Source organism: Acipenser ruthenus, chromosome 14 (genome assembly GCF_902713425.1).
Source record: "Acipenser ruthenus chromosome 14, fAciRut3.2 maternal haplotype, whole genome shotgun sequence".
Classification (NCBI taxonomy): Eukaryota; Metazoa; Chordata; class Actinopteri; order Acipenseriformes; family Acipenseridae; genus Acipenser; species Acipenser ruthenus.
The window spans coordinates 34480326-34502485 of record NC_081202.1 but is presented as its reverse complement, the minus strand read 5'-3'; the positions used below and the strand labels follow the sequence as shown (position 1 = coordinate 34502485).

General features: G+C 39.7%; 1 protein-coding gene across 2 annotated transcripts in view; it reads left to right on the top strand.

Moving 5' to 3' along the window:
• Positions 1-22160, top strand: part of LOC117419862 (adiponectin receptor protein 2-like) — a 76192-nt gene that overhangs the window by 27988 nt on the left and 26044 nt on the right. Inside the window, exon 2 of one of the 2 annotated variants that reach the window (XM_058986429.1) lies at positions 3731-4011. The gene's annotated coding sequence lies outside the window, so the exon portion shown is untranslated. Of the gene's footprint in view, positions 1-3730; positions 4012-21475; positions 21529-22160 lie in introns of those variants that run through there. The other variant, XM_058986431.1, reaches the window with a different exon arrangement.

Here is a 22160-nt window from a genome sequence, read left to right as displayed (position 1 = left end):
TAATCTCCAGCAGAAAGGCTGTACAAAACAGACACACCCCCCAACACGTGCGCGCACACACACACACACACACACACACACACACTGTACATTTATGGACTACTTCAACACTTGAACCGCCGAAGGCAGTCGTTATCACGGTACATTTTAAACATTGTCACAATTAAAATGAAAGACAAAGTATCGGATACAACTCAAAAGTTTTATTCAAGCACATCATATCAAACATCTGCCAGCCGAAACGCTGTATTTAAATGAACAATTAAACATAAAAGGGTTTATTTTCTAACTTGCTACATACAGTATATAAAGCACTACTTAAAAATGAAAAACTATAATAAAATAAACATTTAAAAAGAAACCAGTGTGTAAACAGGTATATGCACATACAAAACTGTAAAAACAGAAGTAGTTTTTAAATCTAAAACTAAAGTAACATGGTTTGTCTTACGTGTGTGTCACTTGTAGCACAAAATCCCAGGTTGAGCTGCTGCAGCCTGCAGCCTTGCAGTTTTCTGATCGAAATATTTTTGCTGAAGCGCTGTGGGATAACAGGCTTGTGTGTGTGTGTGTGTGTGTCTATATATATATATATATATATATATATATATATATATATATATATATATATATATATATATATATATATATATAAATGGAATATTGTAGGTTGTATTCAAAATAAAAACATGTATTGTAAAAGGCGGTTTGAGTGTTAATGTAACTTTTAGATTTTACACACACACACACACACAAATATAAATTCAAAGTAGTAAAACTTGTAGAAGTTATATTTGATATAATTTTGTGTGTGTTGGAAAGGTAACCAGACAAACAAGTAGCTAATGTGCGGCGTAATTCAGAATTTGCGCGACAACACGTGGATTAATTTCTCTTGTTAAATGTCTGTATCTTCATGGCAGCACATGAACCTCACCTCACGAAGTCGTTCTTTCGTCTCTTAGTAAGCAGACATGGACATTTAAATATCCCCTCTCCCAAAATGACTATGAATTGAGTAATCTGCATTAGTACGTCAGATTTTTATTTTATTTTATTTTTTTCTCTAAATCAGAACTGCATAGCAACGCATTTACTGAAAAGTACAAACAGGTTGTGAAGAAAACTATCATGACTTGTGCATGTTAACGCCGCTATTGTGACTAGTGTTGTACAAATTAGGAAGGTTACTGTATACTGTAAGACCATGCTGAAAATGATCAGAGCTACAGTCCTGCACAGGAGAGTAAACCAAAATCAAGGAATTATATTGGTCAAAGTGATTGTGGTTGTGGGACATTGCAGCTCGAAGGACTGTAATATTTTAGCATGTAATTATAGTACTTTTAATGAAAACGTAGGTATTGAAGCCAAGCCAAAACACCCTCAAAAGGGTGACGTATCTGACAAAGCTATAGCTGTCAATCACACCCCACCTTCAGTGTCAAAGCTGTAGCAGTCTACACACCCCACATTCAGTGTCAAAGCTGTTTAAACCATACAAGGAAGAAGAAAGTATGTGGAAAAGTACAGCAAATGCTTCCTAATTACTTAGATTATAATTGCACACAGCGCTCGGAAGTTGCTACTCTCTATGTAGTTACTGTGTTGGTCTCCTCCCACTAGTACTAGGCTGCTGGTTTTTATAGTTTTTCTGTAAATCTTCCTTTCTCAGTCTCTTGTGCTTTCCCTTTCCAAGTTATCAGATTCCTTCCCTTAAAAAAAAAAAATAATAATTCCAAAAATATTTTAAAAAAACTGTAGCGATACTACACTAATGCAAATAAATAAAACAATAATATTTTATTCCTTGCTATAGCAATATAAAGCATCCGACTCTGTCCAAGCACAGAATATTGCATTTATTATATAGATTTACCTTTAAAAAAATTTGGTTGACAGATTGATAAATTGGTAGTTTAGGTTAAGTTTAGGGGGACTAGGATGGCGCCGAGAAATCATAAGGATCAAGAGTCGCTTATTCACCATACAAGTGAGTGGATTCAACCGTATGTTTTAAAAATAAATAAATAAAATGACATAAAACCTGACTTCCTGGTCACATGTTTTTTGCCAAGTCCCAGGCAGACGACATTTAGCTTTCCCTGCATTTCTAGGATCCATTCTCTAGCTATCGCTTACATTATATTCACAATTGACAATTGAGACGATGTACAAGAAACTTGACAACATGTGAACAAAATTGCTAAGCGTATTCATCACGCATTTAAATTTAAATATCATACGCAATCCATATGTTTTTCAATACGTAAAACACCCATTTTATTGACCTAAGACTGCAGGGAACCAGTCTGTCTCTGTACTTTGCGATCAGCATTAACAGTCTTGGTGGCTCCTCTCTCTTGTGTTGTGGTGGTTCTGTATGCGCAGCCTGCACGATTTCATCTTGTATCTGGTGTGGTGTGCAAGAGATTGCAGCCACTTCAAGGTGACCGAAGTAACACAAATATATTTTTTTTTGCCAAAGTGTCATTTTAAGTTCTTATTTCATTGTTTACTCCTGGCGCAGTTCAGATCTCTGCATTATGGTAATTTTATGTATGAAACCCTTAAAAACCTGAGTTAGCACTTCCTATATTTCATAAGCCTTTATTGAGTAAGCAGCATACCATTATATACTAACTGTACTGTACTATTGTCTGTTGTGTATACAGTAAAGATAATGGTTTTGTTTTGTGGTTCTTTGTGAAGCATGTCAACACATTGCAACTCCATAGGCATTGTATACAATGGGAGATCATGCAGATTGAGCAGATGTTCTATGCACATTTCTTTATAAGCTCTTTTGCAGATTGAGTCTGTGGGACTCAGACAGCGGTTGCTGCTGGCTGTTGAGGTTTTGAACTGTACAATACAGTCGCTCCTCCCACATCTTTTTCAGTTGTTTTGTACAAGTGTGCCTTAAGCAAGTACAGTAGTAGCTTTATCCAGAGTTCTTTGTCTGTGTTTGTATCAATTTCAACAGCACTGCTTGTGAGGCCGTCCCTTTTGTCTGTTTGCAGAAGTAGAAATGAACAGTACAAGAGGAATTCAAGCCGTATGGTACTGTGTTTTGCTGTAGACTTGTTGGCTTGGTTTATACTGTAAATATTACTGAAAGATTTGTTTTTGGTGTGTTAATCAACATACTGGTAGTAGGCTAATAGATTTGATGGTTTGATAATGCTTATTACATTATCTATGATATAAAAGCACTAGCTTTTAAAACCCCAAACGTGTTCTTCAGGTATTTGTGAAAATTTAAAGAAGCAGGTGTTTTTGTTTAAATTTACATAACATAAGAAATTCTCAGCTTCTATTTATGCCCCCCTCGTTCTGCTTTCTATGCAAAATTTGAAATGGTAACTTGGGTTAACGTTGTCTGTATCATTTAGGATTTTAATAAGGTCAATCAAGTCCTATCCTTTTTTTTTTTTTTTTCTCGGCTGAAGAGATTTCATTATTTTAATCTGTCCTCATAGCTCATGCCATGTCCTAGGGTTAGCCTAATTGCGTTTCACTGTACCGTCTCAAGTGCAATCATATACTGTATATATATATATTTTTTGTAGTGAGGTAACCAAAACTGCACAAGCTATTCTGTAGTCTTTGCATATTGGACATACGGTATGTTGATACTGTAAATATTATTGATTTTATTAATAATAATAATAATAATAATAATAATAATAATAATCATGTGTTTCTTGTTTCCTTTTCTTTTGTTCAGGTGTGCTACGCTGGACTAAAGCGAGTGTGTGTACGTGTCGAAACCCCCTTCAGCTAAGTGGGGTAATTGCAGTGTCGGACGATTCATTTTATTAAAGAAGCAACAGCACCACAGCCAAACTGGACAGCGGGGAACTCCAGGGCAGTGTCAGCCCAGACTTCATCTTGAGGCACCGAAACACTACAGAGCAGATATGTCACAGACACCAGGAGACAGAGGCACGGCCCAGCGAACAGAAGGAGCTCGGGGCACAGCACAAAGACTGTCCGCTGCAGCATGGGGTATGTACAGTACAGGACATATTTTGATCCACATAACTGATACTAAAGCACCGTGGGGTCCGAATGAACCCCAGCTTACCTTTATGAGGGTTACATAAAATAATTGTGTAGCTTTTAAATCAGGAAAATGTAAATAGAATAGTTTATTTGACTTGTCCAACGTGAATCCAGAGGCCTAAAGTTTGTATCTTAGCAAAGCACTGATGTTGGCTACTTACCGTACTAGCACTAATTATAAGCGCATTGTGTGTTTTAATACAAACTGGCAATGGGAGACTTCAAACTGGGCATGAATTTGATGCATCTGTTCAACAATATGTTATCGGAGCTCTGGAAAATTAAGGATGTTGCATTTCTATTAATTAGTTATCCTAGGTAGTCTTTCTGTAAAGTTACTGAGTGATGGTAGTGAATCCAGAAAAAAATTGATATACTCTAGGAAACAAGCAATGTAATCTGTTTTCAAAAGTAATGGTACCTCTGTGTAGTACACAGCAATAATAAGTACAGTCTGCGCCGCCTAATTGGGATATTGATAAAATGGGACGTGATTAGGTGGTTAGGTTGTGAATGCATAAACCAGGAGTCCCCTGTGGTTTCTCAGGCTGCTGTTGCAAAGAAAGTTGGCGTGTCAACATCGCAGATGCCTCACCTTGTGATAAGATGGGATTTCATTTGTTTTCATTTCATGTAGAAATAAAAAAAAACAGCAGTTTTACATTTTGTTTAGGAATGAAAAAAAACAAATGACTTATTTTAAAGTGTGTATTTAACATTTAATCATAATGTGATTTAATTATTTTTCTTTTCATTTAGAAACAAAAAAGTGTGAGTAAGTTGTCTCAAATGCCTCTTGTTTAATTGGGAGAGCCGCTTATTTTGGCTATTTTTACTTCTCCTGAGGCGTCCCAATAAAGCGGCGCAGACTGTATTATTAAACTCTGTCTGAGTGTAAGGCAGTGGGCTACAGTAAATACAAAACATGTTTGTAGGAAAGTGTGGTGGATGCAAATATTGCTGTGCTCCTGCAGTGATTTATTTATGTCTCCTGCATTGTTGAAATGCATCACTTGAGAATGTGCCCTTTTTCTCAGTCCACACCGAAAAGACCCCTGCTGAAGAGGACGTCATCTAGCTGTTGAATTTGTATACTATCTTCAGTCTACTATCCGCAGCTAGTGGTGCATATTTCTTGTGACCAGGACATGGATGTGTACAGTGAACTCTTCAATTTTACATGCAGTACATCTAAAGCACATTTACTGGGAATGAAGGTTCTAGAAAGATATAAGGCCATTTTTTTTATGTAAACATTTGATTTAACTTTGTAAATGTTTAAATACAGTAAAAAAAAAGTATGGCTTTGTTAATGCATTATAAAGCATAATTGCAGCATTGATGCTTTGTTCAATGCTTGTTGCAAAGTAGAAACATTTTTTAATGCAGAACAAGCAGCTGATCCTAAAGCCTGAGCTGTGAGCAGTGAAATCATCAGAGGTGTTGGCTCCCTGCTCAGCCCATACAAAATCTACACAAAGGTAGGTCAGGGTTGGAAAGATGATTTATTTAGTAATCGGCTGCCCAGGCCATTATTCTTTTTGTAAAGTGATCATGCGGCTGCCTGTGTCAGCTTTCAGCAGCTGCAAATATATCTTGATATTTGATAAATGGGGGTGGTGAAATATTTCACAAAAGATTCGGTGTTACTTACAAGACAAACATTTAAATGCATAGTGGAACACCATGCGCGCATATATATATATAATAATATTGATACAGTGACAGGGATGGTGCTTGTGAAATTTAGAGTTAGTCAAGTAAACCGTTTGTCAACTGAGGCAGTTTTAAATTTAAGATGTAAATGTACGTCTGGTGGTCATATTGTTTTACAAAACATCACCATTTTGACATATTTGTATTCTATTGTCACTGGGACGATGCCTACCAAGTTTGGAGTTTGTTGGTCAAACGGCTTTCAAATAAACGCAGTTTGCTGTTAGGGGTGTGTTTCGTTAATTTTGATAGTAAACTTTATCGTATCAACTACTGCTTCGCAAACTTGAAGCGGGTTTAGTTGCTGGTGATATATGCAAAGTTTCAGATCAGTCGGTTCACCAGTTCCCAAGAAGAAGATTTCGAAAGGTTTTTCCAAAAAATGCGTCCGGCTGCCATCTTGGTTGACGCAGGAGTGCAATTTTTTTGCATCTGAACTGTAATCTACACGGGATGATTGATACCTACCAAGTTTCATGTTGATTGGTTACACCGTGTGCGAACAGGAGAAGTTTGAAGAAGAAGAAGAAGAAGAAGAAGAAGAAGAAGAAGAAGAAGAAGAAGAAGAAGAAGAAGAAGAAGAAGAAGAAGAAGAAGAAGAAGAAGAAGATATTATTATTTATTTCAGGAATAAACAAAACAACATTTAACTTGAACTGCTGTTTGGCATCTATTGTTTTGTAGTTTAATTCCCTGGGGTAAAGTAAGCCCTACACAACTTATTCTTTACTCCTGGGATATTTTTCTATTTGAATGTGTTACATATTGTAAGATCTTGCTGTAAAGTAAAGGCACACACACGGGGGCCATGGACACGGACGGTAGGCGGTTAAAAATCTTTAAGACACTCATTACACTAATACATTTTTATTAAAATTGTATAATATTTTATTAAAACCTGAATGAATGTAATAAGTAATGCAAGTGCAGAAATGTACAGTACAGGTAGGCTACATTACTGCAAATTGTTTCCAGCGAAGATATGCATCTGGACGGTCTGTTTTTGCAATATGGATGGCAAAATGTCAGCATTTTCAGAAAAATCCCAATTCGGCTTTATAACCGGATGCTGCTCCGTAGCATGCCAGTGTGTTAAACACACGCTTACTTTATCGGTGTCTGTTTCAGGCAGAGCATCCTGGTCGCTAAGGTGACACAGCTGAGCATTCTTCCTCTGACATCCCCAAGCGCACAGCATCTAACAGAGACATTTTATTTACGCTGAACAGGGTTAGAAACTTAACAATATTGTGGTACTAGGCCAAAGACTAGTACCTTTTGAAACTTGCTAGTCCTGATATAAACTTACTAGTTCTTGTGTGAAGTGCCTAAGTTGGAATCAACAACAACAACAACAGTTGGGGTCCCTAAAATAGGCTTACATTTTATTTTCCTAAAAAATAATAATTTTTTTAATTAATTTTTTTTTAAACAAAGGCACCTTAGTAAACGCTCCACAGATCGATCAATCATCTGTTTGCACCTCGTTACTGAGCGACTAACTGTACTGTGTGCCGAGAAACTGACACTGACAGCACCAGACGGGATGACAGAGGAAAACAATTCTCACAGCCGTGTCACCTTGCCGACCATGAAGCTCCGCCTGGAATTGACACCGATGACACAAATTATTATTATTATTATTATTATTATTATTATTAGTATTATTTATTTCTTAGCAGACGCCCTTATCCAGGGCGACTTACAATTGTTACAAGATATCACATTATTTTTACATACAATTACATTATTTTTTACACATTATTTTTACATACAATTACCCATTTATATAGTTGGGTTTTTACTGGAACAAGGGTACAGCAACAGTGTCCCCCACCTGGGATTAAACCCACGACCCTCCGGTCAAGAGTCCAGAGCCCTAACCACTACTCCACATGTGTTGCTATTTGCAAAAATGCTGGTTGGTTTGTGGAGTTGGGGGTTACAGCCTGTGAATGATTTCAAATAACTATAAATTACTGCCTACAATAATTAATGTATTCGTGTACACACACAGTCTCCATTAAAGTCCCAATTAAAAGACAGTACGTTTCACTGTAGCCCTCGGTATGAAATTGTTACCTACGTGGCAACAAGTTTTTAAATTAGTGGTGGGAGGCAACCGCTTCAGCAAGTACAGTATAATCTGCCAGAACTGACTTACGCTGAATCTTCTAGGTTGGATACTAAGGAGAGCATAACAAATACAAAAGAAAAACGAGGGAAACGCAGATCATTTCAAGAAAGCTGGGAGCCACCAGTGAATGTTTTACTCATAGATATAGAAGGTATTCTATATCTGATTTTACTTTTTAAATGCTGCAATAATAGTTCTGATTGTGAAGCATCCACACTACAATTTGACTGAACAGGCCCCATGAAATTATTTTATTTTTTATAATTTCATTTTATTTTTCATATATAGTTTTTATTACAGATACACATTAATAAAACAACTGAAATAGATGTATATCAATAATAGTATAGTATACATCATGTTGTAACTACATACATATTTTTTATATTAAACATTATCAGTTTTAATCAACTGTCTATTTACAGTTAATACTGCCCTTGCCCTCTAAAAATACAATAATATCTATCTCTCTATCTCTCTATCTCTCTATCTCTCTATCTATCTATCTATCTACTCTGCCCTACTATTGTGGGGCTGTCATAATAATTGCACATACTGCAATCTATCCATTTAAAAAAAAAAAAACTAGGATTTGTATTTCAAGGGTTTGTTTCTCAGTATTTAAACACTAAGCAAGGCAGATTAATTAATTAATTAATTAATTAATTAATTAATTAATTAAACCAAAACAGCATTTGCTCCAGTGCAAAGTTTGCACCACTTGAAATAAAACTTAGCGTACTAATACAAAATAATGTACAAGCAAATAAGCCATATTTTCCCCAAAAGCAATAAACAGCTAATGATGCTTAACGACGGTATCTTTTGACTCCCATTCCAGCTGACAGTTGCACAATCTGCACAGCATTATTTGTCACCGTTGGCTGCATACATCCCCCCCAGGCATAATTCTTTGCAGTGTTGTTTAATTGTTATGCACGGTTTAGGCATTTTAGAAACCTCTCAATTTGAATTCCCGAACGTCTCACTTCAAATTAGATATCTGCTCAAGTGGTGGTCGGAGCTTCCGTTTCCTTTTTAGACTGTGTCTATGGTAACGGCTGAGCCTTGACAACTACAAACTATAAATTTCCAAGGATTTATTTTAAGTATTTTCTGTATAAACTTCACAATTTTAAAATGTCACTGTTTTATAATGATTTTTCATGTTATTTCTTTTTATATTTGCATTTTGTTTTTATATGTTACATTTCGAAAAACACAGGGCTCTAGTGTTATTTTGTTTTCCATCACCTTCCCATTCAACACAGGTAGATATTATTATTATTATTATTATTATTATTATTATTATTATTATTATTATTATTATTATTATTATTAGGCTTCCAGGCCCATAGTGCGGGGAAGCCTATTGTTATTGCTGGGATTCTTCTTCTTCGCCGCCTTCACTTGAAAACTGACGAAATTCGGTAGGATGGTAGATGCTTTTAGGAAGTTGATAAATCTTAATTGAACATATGTCGTAGGTCACATGGTTTGGCCGCCATATTGGATTTAAAAATATTTCGCAAACCACTTACTGCAGAGTGCTGAGAGTTGGTAAACTTGTTGAGGGATGGTCCAAGATTAACTGGTGTTTGTAAGAAGCTGATAGGTTGTGTGGTATTGCGGCCATGCTGCATGACATCAAAATCTCACGGTACAGACGTCATAATCACAAACTACAAAGATCTTCTTCTTCCAAACCACTAGTCCAATTTAACCAGAAATTGGCACACATGATCCTAGTATGGTTGTCTTTAAAGGTTGTTCAAGGGAAGTTGCTACAATAAAAAACATGGCGGCCATGTTGGATGACATCATCAACATACAAAACTGGCTAGTAACTCCATATAGAGTGCAGATAGGGTCATGGATACTATGGAACATATACAGTATGGAATTGCCCGTGACCTCTGACCTTTCCTAAAGGTCAAATGTAAAACTGGTTTATAACTCCTTATAAAGTGCACATAGGGTCATGGTTACTATGTAAAAATGGCATTCTGCACTATTTGCTAAACCAATTGTGATGAAACTTGCTAAGCATATTCTTTAGCACCAGTGATTTATTGAACCATAATGCAGGGCTATACTAGCTGCAGTATATGTAGACATTTGTTCATCTGTTTGTATAGCAAACGTGCAGTTTTACATGTTCACACACTACAGTGAGTGTAGATCGTGGTTATTTGCTTTTTCAGACTTGGCGGGGATGTACAGCATGTCACTGACACAGCACTTGTTTTACTTTTGTACAGCACTATTTTGCTTCAATCACAATATTTTAAACTAGGTAGAAGGAGCATGTTTTCTATTTTTAGTAAAATGATGTAGGAGAAAATGACTGTTTCAAGCGTACACTATTTATTTTGAAATATTTTAATATGAAAAATGAAATGCAATTAACACTTCACAGGATTTAGTTATTTATTTGTACTGTTGTGTTTTGATGGTGAAATCTTTCTCAATAACTGAAATAACAAAATGGTGAAACTAAATCTTTGGAAACTATTCAAAAAATAATTAAAAAAAACTTGCTTTATTTAAAAAGAAGTCTATTAAAAAGAATCAAATAGGTTTTAACTGTTTACCCTAAATGGAGCTACTGTATAAATTTGTTGCACCAAGGCAAGACAACCTACAACCTACATGTTAAAGACAATTTTAAATATTTCTATTTATACAGTTTTGGTATTTGCAGTATTTATTGTTGTTCTTAACTAGCATGTAGAAAAGCAAGCTCTCTTCCTGTCAAGTGAAATCTGCTGTGATTTTAAACAAACTGAACAGGACCTTGTTCATTTCCTGCTTTCATCATGGTCACATGACACAACTGTGCTGCCGCCCTGCACAAAGTTGACTCTGTATGAAGGTCACCAGGCTGCTGGACAAAAACCTAGACAAGAAAAACATGTGATTCCCTCTCAAGTACGAAATGTAACCATTACCTCATGGGTATTAATCCTTTGATACCATCTAACCTGAATCGATATTCCAAAGCTGCATGTAGTGCCCGTGATGCAGTCGTGCTCGCCCCCAAGGGCATAAAAAAGACTGCAGTCACTCAAAACGTCATCATTTTTCCTTTCACCAACCTGAGAGAAAGAAATCTATGAACAAATAAGTGACACATAGTGTTATATTTGATTTTATTATTATTGTTCGCTTGTGTTTGTGTTACTTATTGCAAATTAGTTTTTTATGTGTTTTAGTAAAAATTACTTCACGTATTGTGCACTCAGCCACGGCTGTTCGTTAGTCCCCGAGCGGCCTTGTGTTCCGCGCGAAGCCGGCAGTTATGCTGCCCCTTCCCCCGGATCGAACGCCTTAAGCCTGGTGCTCTCTCATAAGCTACTAGTTTCGGTTGAAGCGTAAAATAAAAAAATGATTTAAAATATGATATAAAAATGTATTCATTTTGATAACTGATTGATTTACTGTTTTATGTGAGAAGAAATTGTTTTCTCTGTTGTATTTTCTGCCTTTTCCACAGAAATACTAACGCGGCTGCTGGGCTCATCTGTCCTGCCTTTGAACAGAGATGTGCGCGCTGGGTCTATCTGCTTGCAGCTTTTCCCAGTGTCTCTGTATCGCATTAAGATCAGCTTTCAGAATTAGTGTGAAGACTGTTAGGGCTCTAGCAGTAGGCTTTCTTTTGGTTTTGATCTGTTGGTTAGCCAAAATAAGTGTAGGTGGGAATCCCGTTATCCCGTTATAGGTGGGCATCCCTTTGTCCCAGACTTGCTACTGTTCCCGCCGGTACTTCTGTACAACGAACAAGGTTACCCTTCCGATTCACTAGCAGTTGCTGGGATCAGCTCTGCTTCGGGTCTGATTTGCTTGCAGTGTTTCGTTGCCACTCTGGTTTTTGCTTGCAGTACCATTGCGAAGGCTATCACGGCTGACAGCAGGCTTCCTCCAGTCTTAGGGCTGTGTTGTGTTAAGCCAGAAACTATACGGGTGGGCATCCCCGCATATTGCTTCTTCAGTAACTGTAGGTCACTGATCTATTACCATTCTTAGTGAACGAGGTTACTGTTACGGTAGTGGACCATGCTGTGCACCCTACCATAGAGTCCTGCGCGGGTCCGATTTTTACAACCCGCTTCTTACTGAACCTGCAACCCGCTGTAACACCGTCTTCTTACCTGCAACCTGACCCGAACCTGTAAGTGTCTGTCCTTTACCTACTGCCTGCATCGACTGACTCGCTCACGCTCTCACATTCACACACAGATATCTCTACCATTCTCCACGGATTGAGTTTATCCAATAGGCTATACAGCGTGGTAGCTTTTTCTGAATATATTTTAACATTGTAACATTAACTATCACTACTTACTTTACAATGAAATACCTGTCTGTTCCTTTCATGCCACCAGTTGAAAGGGAGCTACACCTGTGCTTTTGCAGAGAGTTTTGTGGCTCTCGTTTACAAAAACATAATGACAGGTTTTACAAGCAACGCATCCAGTTCATTGTTTTCATTCGCTATGATTCCAAAATAATTCCACACTTGCGATTTACCTGTTGAACTATTATCCACTACATGATATAAACCCTGCATTTTTAATATCACCAAGCAGACATGATAAAAAGATCTTGCAGCGAGAACAACGCTGCTTAGTCTGCTGACTCCTCCCTAATCGCCTCCTGCTTTAGTGCACGAAATAGCGGTACATTTACCTTCTAGTACGTTATTTGGGAAAGTGTTACAGACGAGTATGCTGAAAGGACAGAAAACGTTTTGAATGATTCAAATTCAGACCCGAAAATTATTCACATTCCGACCTGAACTTGACCCGCTTTTGCGGGTCACCCGTGGGTACCCGACCCGATGCAGGACTCTTTCGCACTGCGGATCCACAGTGAAGCCGCCAGACCTATAGTGCCGGAGGACAGCTCGGATCTGAATGGCTCCACTGCAGACCCGCAGGCGCCCTATCAGCCACAGGGTTCGCTGGTGCGTGGTGAACCGTGGATTGCCCTGCCGATCAAAGCCCTCCCTACCCGGTCATGGTCGGCAATGACATAGCCTGGATTCGAGCCTGCGATCTCCAGGCTATAGGGCGCACCCTGCACTCCACGCGGAGCTCCTTTACTGGATGCGCCACTCAGGAACCATTAGATTTCCTCTTTTGAGGTGCATTCATCCTGGACTCACCCGGCTACAGCACCTGCTGCTTCACGTTGATTGATTTGGCTTGACTGATTTTCCACCAGTAGATGCCGCTATCGCATCATTGGTGCAAACACCAAAGCTAGCGCTTTTAAATAAAGACGCTACCTGTCCGAATAAGCAGTGCAGGGTTTCTGAAATTACACTTAAAAAGGCTTACTCAGCTGGCACTTTTGCTGCACGGCTAGATAATTATAACAGCATCTTGGTAGCTTACCAGAGCTGTTTGTTGAAATCTCTTTGAGTCACAGACCCACACCACAGCAGCTCGAGGAACTGCAGCTGGTGAATAAGAACCTGCTCCGTATTTCAAACTTCAATGGGCAGGCAGTGCGTAGGAACCTGGCTGCTTTAGTAGCTGCAAGACGTCGGCTCTGGCTGTCTCAGGCGCGCATAGCAGATGGTGACAAGGCACAGTTGCTGGATGCTCCCATTACTTCAGGACACACTTTTGGCCATGCAGTAGATGACATGCTGCAGCGCTCTCATCGGGCACGGGAGTCTACGAAGGACCTGGTGCGCCTGCTTCCAAAGAGGCCGCCTCCAGTACACACACAGCCAGCTCCTGCTAAAGTCAAAGGGGGTTTCCACAACCGACCCACGGCTGCGCAAAGGGGGAACTTCAATAAGTTCCACCGGCAAGCGCAAAGGCAAAAGCCTCAGGCAAAGCAGCAGCCTTAGCAATTTGCTGCCACAGGCCCAGGGCCCCTTTTCAGGGAGTCACCTGGAGTACTGGCATCAATGCACCTGGTTGCTCAATACTGTACATACCGGTTTCTCTGCAATTCAAACACAGTGCTCCTCCATTTCGGGGGCGTGGCTACAGCGTTGGTCATGGATCCACAAGAAGCATTGGTATTGTCTCATGAGACGATAGCCCTGCTGCAGAAGTGGGTTATTTGCACAGCTCATCCTCTTCACTTGAAGAAGCTTTTTACTCCAGGTACTTCCTGGTGCCCAAATGGGATGGTGGCCTCAGACCAGTCCTCAACCTCAGACAGGTCAACCCATATCTGAGTCGACGGAGGTTCAAAATGTTAACCATGCAGCAGTTGTTGCAGTTAGTAAGGCCAGGCGGCTGGTTCACTATGATGGATTTACTTTCACATCCCAATAAAATCAGGACACAGGAAGTACCTCAGGTTTGCCTTCCAATGGACAGTGTACGAGTTTCAGGTTCTATCGTTCTGCCTCTCCTGTGCATTTTCAAAGTGCATGGAAGCTATTCTGACCCCATTGAGACTCTGGGACATCAGAGTGCTCAATTACCTGGACGATTGGCTCATTTGTGCTCTCCAGCGCAGGCAAGGGCTCACATGAAACTTATCACAGATCACCTGTTCCTGTTAGGCCTATCAGTGAACTATGCAAAAAGCCAGCTCACACCTTCACAGACAGCCTCCTATTTAGGAGTGTGTTTGGATTCCAAGATGTTATGGAATAGCTGCTTGTCTGAAGCTTTTTCAGCTCAGCAAGAAGCTCACAGTGGTGATGTTTCAGTGGCTTCTGGGCTTGATGGCAGCAGCTTCCCAGACCCTCCCCTTGGGTCTTCTGCACATGTGCCTTCTCCAAGGCTGGTTCAACAGCAGGGTTTTTCAACCCACATTGAACAGCGGCCGTCAGCTGACAGTGTCTCGGAACTGTCTGCAGGCACTGTCCTGGTGGACACAGCCTGCTCACCTACGCATAGGCATAGCGCTGGGCAGTGTTACCAGGAGAGAGGTTATCACCAGAAATGTCCAGCCTTTGCTGGTGCGCCGTGTGGAACGGCAGATGAGTGCAAGGAGTATGGAGACCCCCGTTGCAGGGTCTCCATATAAATATTCTAGCCTTGCAGAATTTTTTTACAGGAGGTGCAAGGCAGACATGTGCTTGTCTGGATGGACAACACTACTGTGGTGGCATACATAAACCACCAGGGCGGGCTCAGCTCCCACAGTCTCCACCAGGTTGCCCGCAAGCTGTTGCTTTGGGTGCACCATCACCTCCATTCACTGCGGGCAGTACATCTTCCCGGGGTGACGAATTGGGCAGCGGACCTCCTTTCAAGGACAGTCCCCAGTGCCTCAGAATGGAGGCTTCAACCAGAAGTGGTGAGCCTCATTTGGAAACGGTTCGAGAGAGCACAGGTGGACCTGTTTTACCTCCCAAGAATCGACCCATTTCCCCCGTTGGTTCTCAATAATGGGAGCCGGGGACCCTCTCGCAGTATATACTTTGGCACACCAGTAGCCGAGGCAATACAGGAGTGGTCTGTTCTAGACATTATTTTATAGTAGTTTTGTTCTGTGGTGGTGTTCCTTATGGTGGCATCACCAATTTCAAATCAAATTCTATTCATATATTCTTAATTTAAAAAGTACACTACTGTAATTCATTTTTTTCTGGGTGAAGTTGGGTGGAATAACCCCCAAAGTAAACTCTCAGCACCATAATGTACACGTATTGCACAGTGCATTAGCTACACAAATCTGCATTTTTCAGTGGAGAATGTCACTACAAGAAAGTTTAGAAATCTGTGCGCTCAAATAAAGCTGATAATACCCTAGTTGAGAATCTCAACTGTACTACATTATTGTACCCAAAGACTTTTACATTTTTTTCTGATACAAAATTTCGTTGCTTTCTGTTTTAAATCGGGCTGTTCTGATCAGAATCTGTTAACGATGCAGAACATATCTTTAAGTTTACTAAGTGTGCCAGTAGTTTCAAAAGGTATCAATAACAATAACTCAGTCTGTTGTTAAATTATAATACTTATGTGAAATGGCATGCTCTTTTGTACTTGTGTTCCTATCTGCAATGTTAAAAACATACCATATAACATTAACTTTTGCTCTTGTTCAGGCAGCTGGTGAATTACAGCTTTAGACTTGGCTTTCCATTTGAATGACGGCCAAGGATCTTTTGTAACTTATTTGTAACACTATATTTTAGCCTGTAGTGCCCTGTGGCGTGTTGATCCTAGTTACATGTGGCAGGTGGAAGATGAATACCTGGACCACTTCCAAAACACTCAGACACTTTAAACAGCAGGGCTGTGTCCTCAGCTCATCCAACATGCACTGTCCTCAAGAGCTGGTGTACTGTAGTGCACTGTAAAGCAGAATTCTTATCTGAATAAAGTGATGCACAATGGTGCCACTTTTATCATTCTGATTCTAATTTTAAATATTTACTTCTTATGTTTAATATGCACCTGTCATGACCTAGTTACTGTGTGGGCCAAATATAGTCTTTGGTCAGGAGGCTGCTGTACAGTACAGGCTTCCTAAATAGAGTCCTTAATACTTCACTGAACGTAGGGGCTCCCGAGTGACGCATCCAGTAAAGGCGCTCCGCGTGGAGTGCAGGATGCACTCTATAGTCTGGACGTCGCCGGTTCGAGTCCAGGTTATTACACAGCCGACCGTGGACGGGAGTTCCCAGGGGGCGGTGCACAATTGGCTGAGCACCGCCCGGGGGGAGGGAGGGTTAGGTTGGTCAGAGTATCCTCGGCTTACCTCGCACCAGCGACCCCTGTAGTCTGGCCGGGCGCCTGCAGGCTTGCCTTTAAGCTGCCCGAGAGCTGCGTTGTCCTCCGACGCTGTAGCTCTTGGGTGGCTGCATGGTGAGTCCGCAGTGTGAAAAAAAGCGGTCGGCCATTCCAAATTGGGAGAAAATAATTTTAAAAATAAATAAATAAATAATTGCCAATGACAAAAAAAAAAAAATACTTCACTGAACGTAAATTTAAAGAACTGTTGTATATCTGGCTGATTGGATTTTTGTGTTAACTTGAAAATTATTAAGCTGACTGACTAAGTTTGACTAACATCTTTGCCTGTAATGCACACTATGGTATACTTTTTGGCAGACAGATTTCATGTATTATTTTGGAAGCAAACACATGTAGAAGGGAAGATTTTAATTGCAAGACCAGAATTAATGTGTAAATTGGACCTTGCTAGAGCATACAGAAGAGAAATAGAGGAGCTGAGCCCCAACTTACTGAAAACTAGAACAGGACCTTTTACTGAAGCTTCAGTTGTACACAGAAATAAAAAGTAAAAAAAAAGAGTGATGTGACAAATATTCAAATGTATTCAGAGAAAACATAACATGTAGGATTTTGTCAGTATCCACTGTAACTGCTATATAGCAATACAGTTGAACGTCGCATATGCGACCTTCACATAACCGCCCTGATCAGTTAACCGCCTCGCTAAATAAATAAATAAATATTAAATTTAGGCTATGAGAGTAATGGCATTGGCAGCAAATGCAGCTTCCGTGATGGAAACAGAAAGAAAGAGTTATAGCAATCAGCCTTTTGGTGCGTTCCCCTTTAAGAGAGGCGGGCTGTGTGCGTGTGTCAGTCAGCTGCGTGTAACAGTGATGTTTCAATACACCAGCCGAGAACGCTTTTTTTTATGCACTATGTTTATATGATGGAGCGCACGCTTGCAGATATTGGCAGCGTGTTGTTGTAGCTTTTAATTGCATTTGAATTAAACAAAGCAGGCTTCACAAACGCAGTGCTTACCGGCCGTTTGTTTAAAATAGCCGAAGCAATATTCAAACCGAGCTGCTGATCGGCTGTTGGCAATGTCAAGAGTGTGACAGAGATATTAAGAAAGCAGAATCAAGGAGGCAGGGACTTCTAGAGTTAAGAAAGCAGGTTATTGTACATTTACCATTTTGTTTTGTATTTTTTTTTTTTTTTTTTTTTTAAAAGCTTTGCGTGGAGATGGCTTATAGCAAACCGCATAGCAACACCTATTTATGGATGTGTAAATGCTTTTTCTGTAGATGTTCACAAATTCGACTTTTTCACATATCCGCCTATAGCCCAGTCCACAGGGGGTCGGATATGCAACGTTGTACTATATAGTGTTGCAATTTTAGAGAAGATAAGAATATGACATTTGAAAGAAAAAGTTTCCTCCCAACACCTTAATAAATAAAATAAAAAGGTGGACCTTTAACTCCCAAACAGCAATGCTCCCTGTCTGCGTACTTTTGCATTTCAAATGTGTCCGTGACGGATATCTGAGACGATGGCTGTCTTCCAGTTGGGGGTGTGCTTGATTGTTACATATGCCAAGTAATCTGGAGGTCGTCTGTCAAGTTTGCGCAATGCTCTACAACACGCAGGATTGAGTGGTGTGATACTGTTCCAGTCTAAATGAGGGAGTGTTGAGCAATCCTTTCACGGTCGTACTGAGGGCTTTCGGAACAAGTGAGATGCATGCCAGACTTTGCTCAGGGACGAGGCATGAGTAAGGGGAAACATCCAAGGCAAGCCACATTAGGGAGTGGATTTGATCAGATCGCAAGTATTCTACAATGTGGAACACATGTAGTCTCCGACACAATAATTTTGTGTATCATGCAAAAAGGGTTTCTCACAATGGCTTTCTGTTAGAAAAGTTCTCGGTATGTTGAAACAGGTTTATTGCTAATGTTTAGGAATCTAAACTGTTTCTACTCTGGGCAGCCAAAGTTGTTTGAGGCATAAGTGTTGTACATCCTTATCTTAAGGTATTGTACTGGCTTATAGCTATACAGCTCTCTATTGGTATATATGTCACACTTTAGAGTTTTCCAGCTAGCAATACCTATGTCTGGAGAATATGAGGGAATATGGTGTCTGTCTGTCTGTCTTCATTTTTGTCACACTTGGATATAGAAAAAATATAATCAAACTGTCAGTAAACCTTTATTCATTTGTACATGTTTTAACGAAAATCTAGTTCTTTTTTCACGTACTTCTGTTACGGTCTGTGATTGGGTATGCTATTGTAAAGGCTAGCCTGAGTTTGATCGAGCTTTGCATTTATTGCAATTCGTTATTGAACAAAGTAATTATATCATGCAACAGGAACTAAAAATAGCCAAATATAATTCCTTGCCAAAACCCCCTTGTGGGTGTACTTGGCAACTTTTTAAGTCATTATGGGAACAGTATTATTTATGATGCTAGGTGTAACCTGTTTTTAACTCCAGCAAATAGCCTACCCACACCTACATGAATCACCTAACCAGTCATCTAATTGATTGATTATACAGAATATTTGTTACATAGCAAGTGTTCACCTCTCCACATAGTTCCTGAAAACAAAATAAGTGAAAATACTGTATAAATGAATCTTTCCCAGTTGTGAGTGTGACAGGGAGGACCCTGTCGCTGGTTCATCTGCGCTGCCATGTAAGCAGGAAGGATCACCCCGGGCTGAGCTGATCGGGATACCCTGATTGGCTGGAGGGGCATGACCGGGGAGCCTGCGCGCAGCTCAAAAAAACGTCTACACCACAGCTCGAGGCTACTGCATCGCCTTGGCCGCACAGACAGGCGCTGAGCAAAAGCTTGCTTTGTGTACAATGAGGAGAGCATCCGCTCCAGAGGAGAGAACTGCAGAAATGCTTCCATTCCAAGACAGGACACATGAAGGCATTGCCCAGCCGAGGCAGTCAGAAGAAGCCCGAGTCGCCAGGAGGATGCCGGGACTTGGCTAGGTTAGTTTAGGAGATTTGATCCCAACAACCAGTATAGAGAGGGTTTCGTAGGGTAGGTTCCTGGAGCGAGACGTCTCTTTTGAGGCTAGCGCTCGCCGTGTGTGACAAACTTTTATTTTGAGCTTTGTTTTGTTTTCTTTATTATATGTGACACTAGGGCTGCCGTTGCTGGTACCCTATTGGCAGCACCTGTGTCTGTGTCCTTGTGCGGCGTGTCAACACCCACTGCTCTGTGTCTGACTCATTTGTTATTCAGTGACGACCCACTCAGGTAAAATCGTCCTGTTACAGTGGGTTATTCGCAGTTTTTTACTTGGCTTTTCTATACTTTGAGACTAATTTTGAACAATGAATAACCTCTGCTGCAATAGCTGTTGTCCCACACAGAAGGCGTAGGGCAAACAGTAGTAAAGCTTCCCCATATTGCCACACCCGCACAAGCCTCAAACCTGCCCTGGAGGGATAACCCATACTCTTAATGGGTGAGGTTCAGTCTCCATCACTATGCTGTCTTTGAGACTGCAGCTTACATAAGGTGCCCAGTGTCAAAAGTTGGATTAGGAGGAAAGGCTAGTTCTTTACCCATCTGCACCATTTAACCCCTACAGCGCATCTCCGATATGATTGATTCCAAAAAAGTCTGTTTATCAGGAGAACTCACGTAAGTCCCATTTAATAATAATATGAGTGAATGATTACTGCAAAAATCAGATAAATATGATTTTAATGCAGCAAATCAGCAATTTCAACAGATCAAGAAGACTTGTTTGGATGCTTTTATCCCCAGCTGTATTAAGAGTTCCTGTGAGCTCAGCCGCAGAGCTTCTGGGCCAAAGAAGCATATTCAACCACCTATTGTTCACATTCAGGCAGTTTCTTGCTTAACACAGACCAGTTGGAAAGATGTTATTGTTTTATCATTAAAACATCATTTAGCGAGTCTGCTTTCCAATTATGACTCTGTCACAATGTCAGGTATAATAGTTGCTTCATTTTATTCATGAAATACGATTTCCATTGCAAAGCAGTTTCATGTAGTCCAGGTTTTAATACAAGCTTGATTCGCCTTATATAGGTAACAAGCTCCTGGGTATTGTATTAAACTCCATAGTAAAACCAGGAATAGATCAACCTGCTATGCAATGGGAGCCTTATTTCCATCCCTGCATTGTACACTTGTAATGATAAACTGCTTTGCCATGTCTCTCTTGATACATCCCAGTACACTTAAATTGTCATTCTGCTGGGCCCGCAACTTCAACTGCTTATTTCTCATAATCCATTTCTAGATATTGACTTCATATTTTCAATGCCATAGAAACTCTTTGTGTCTAATAGCACCCTTCATTTTGACATGTACTCTACAGTAAGATGACGGAAATGTTTTGGTCATAAGTAGGGCCACGGAAAAATCACGAATTTCACGGAAATCGTGTAAAAAAAACTTCTGGGTGAGGTCTGAAATCAGATTCCCAAACATGGGAAAAATTGCACGCTGCTTTTTGTCAATTCCACCAAACTCCATGGATGCAGAACGAGCAGTTTCCGCATATGGACAGGTTTTTACACCACCAAGACAAACCATGAGTATTGAAACTACAACAAGATGCACAATGCTGGCCTTCAACAAATAACTAGTTTTCTGCTCACGGAGAAAGCAGAAAGCAGAACACACTAGATGGATAAAAAGTCGCATACGATTTCTTCTTGTTTTTCCTGTTCTTGTTCTTCAGATTATTTTGTATAGGTTGATTCGCTCAACTAGCACGATGTTATGTGGTTTTAAAACGTCATATATAATTTTGTGTGTGTAAAGAAAAACACAAAGTTTTGGTTTTGTCACTTGCACTTAACCCTGTTTTTAACATTTTGTTTTTCAGCATAACGCTATACAACACAGTCTGTTTAATTACTGTATGAACATAGCGTAAGTTTTAAACGTTTAGAAAACTTGACAATGTTGCCAAATTTGTCATTCAAACTTGTTTTGTTTTAATCAGTTTTGTCTGCTTGTTACTTTTTTCAGCCAACACATTTAAATGACTCTTGTTTGTTACATTTTAAAAGATTGTTATAAACGTTACAATGTAAATGTTGACTCAGTAGCTACCATTAAATGTTAAAATGTTTCAACCTCGAGATTTTTTTTGATGTGCTATTATTTTTAGGCAACTTACAATACAAACTTTTTTTTTTTTTTTTTAATAAAATGGCACTTCCGTGACAATCCGTGGAATGTATTTTTTTTTTTATTGTCATTCGTAAATTTCTTGAAAAAGTACTGTGACTTTTCCGTGGCCCTAGTCCTAAGACATTTTGGTTTCCAGATGATAGACCTAACAGTTTGAGATATTAGTTTAATAATACATTCTGTCTCTAGTCCTGTAGCTCAAATTTGATTTGTGGATATCATACAAGAAAAGTTAACTCTTTTGTACCAGTATTTTGTTGTTTGTTATCCTGAATCTGCATTTAGAACCATACCTCTACACAGTTCTGTTCCTTCATTATGTCAATAATTGCATCATAGTAAACTGGAATCAAGTGACTGCTAGGCTG